Here is a 2,162-nt window from a genome sequence, read left to right as displayed (position 1 = left end):
AAGTTCCAAGCTAAGGAATCCAGGAGTGGAGTACCCAGAGACTCATTTTTTAATCAATGGATAACATCCAAACTCCTGGCATATCCCTTAGAACACAGGACTTACAGGTGATAAAGGCTCTTTATTTTGGGTTAAATGGAGTTGATAGGTGGGGGGGTGTTAAGTAAAAATTACTACATAAGCTGCATGCTTTGTGTCAAATGGTTGTAGTTTTCTTGTCCAGCCTGTTGTTCCTGAGCCACACTGTAGGAAAGTCCTCAGTAAACTCTATTTCTTGTTCACTGATCTGGGTTTATTTCCTTGGCCTGCTGTACATGATGCCAGTCCTATTGGAGTCAATATTGGTCTGGTATGACACCCAGTAAACCTGGAAAAAACGTCAAAAAATCACATGATCACCCAGAAAATGGAAATCTAAAAAGAGGAGACCCCTGCAGAAACCCTGTGCAGGCTGTTAATTTCTATGTGGGGCCCAACAGCTGCTATCCATGATGGACGGGGCCCAGTGCGTGAGTATGGGGATCCTGCCAAAATACCAAAAGTCCCAGAAGAAGCACTTCAGTACGTGCATCTTACAAAGTGAAAGTCAGATGCCCAAGATGTTGCATTTTCAGGTGGCTGGTTCCTCCTGACTCCACTCTGAGCAGCCACTGAGACAGACCTCACCGTGTAGGCTACAGTGTGTCAGTCATAAGAAGAGCGACTCCTAGAAAAACATGCCAGACCAGCTCAGACTAATCAGAGACCTTTCTGTCCTGCCTGTGGAAGCTGAATGGAGATTTGGGGACCACGGCTTGTTGAGCAGCACATTTGAAGGATTTCTGATCATACGCGAATTAGTTAGGGCTATGATGACTAAATTGTCATGGGACCCTAAGACCTAGTTCCCATGAAGAGCTCTAGGGGGAAGAGGATGAAGACTGGGATAAGTCCATGGGAGTTCCTGTCCTCTCTACACATCTGCTGGTTACCACCAAGGTAAAAATGGGCCAAATGCACCAGCAGAGACTAGCCCCCGAAGACGTTTCCCCACCTGAAATAAGGAAGCACACCACGATGTGGGATTCCACCACTGCGGAATTGCTGACACTTAGAAATGCACTCAGACAGAAGTAGAGAGAGTTGATCACAGGATGGCTTCTTCATCTGTGAGGCATGGGGGAGGAGGGCATTATACTCCCAGAACTCAACATTAGTAAACTGACATCCATCACAAACCATCTGGGCCTGAGGCAGCACCTCGATGGTATCAGTGATGGAGATTGGACCATCCCCCTCCTTAGCTGGGGGGTTGCAGGCTGCAGGGCACCCTGGTGAAATGAGGGAGATGTCCAGTTTACTTGTGTGTTCTCACATTGCTAGAAAGAAATACCTGAAACTGAGCAATTCATGTAGAAAATAGGTTTAATGTACTCATGATTCTGCCAGCTGTATGGGAAGCCTGATGATAAATCTGTTCAGCTTCTGGAGAGGCCTCAGGATATTTACAATGACAGTGAAAGGCAAAAGGGGAGCAAACACTTTATATAGTGTGAGCAGGAGCAAAGAAAGAGTGAGCGTGGAGCTGCTCCACACTGTTAAACAACCAAAGCTCAGGCAAACTCATTTACTATCATAGTAAGGGGATGGTGCTAACCATTAATTATAAATCCACCACCATGATAAAACCACCAGGCCCCACCTCAAAAGTTAGAGAAGCAAAATCACATAAAGTTATTATGACAGGCATATCCCACATCGCCCTGGAGCTGTCTCAGGGGAGCAGTCTCCTCCAGTGTTCAGAGGCACAGGCACAGACAATAGGGCTAACTCTGGCCAGATGTGTGATATTGGACACACTGCACAACTGCTCTGTTCTGTATGTAATTTATCTTCTTTAAAGTGTAACACTGACACTTCAATTAATATATTCTGCAAATATGTAAAAATAAAATAAGATGATGATTGCTAAATGATTATCAAGGCACAATCACATAATCTGAAGTTATACTTTCCTGAGAGATAGGATTAGTGCCCATGTTTTCCAGGACACTCTCATCCGCTCTGGACACTGCCCTCTCCTCTCAGGCGTCCCATCCCAGAGCTTGCTATATAGTAGGAGCCATGCAAATAGGGTCGTTCCTCTGCTGATGAAAACCACCCAGCCCTGACCCTGCAGCTCT

The sequence above is a fragment of the Colobus angolensis genome, unplaced genomic scaffold (assembly GCF_000951035.1).
Source record: "Colobus angolensis palliatus isolate OR3802 unplaced genomic scaffold, Cang.pa_1.0 Scaffold867, whole genome shotgun sequence".
Taxonomy (NCBI): Eukaryota; Metazoa; Chordata; class Mammalia; order Primates; family Cercopithecidae; genus Colobus; species Colobus angolensis.
The sequence above is the reverse complement of the archived record's forward strand: the minus strand, read 5'-3'. Positions refer to the sequence as shown.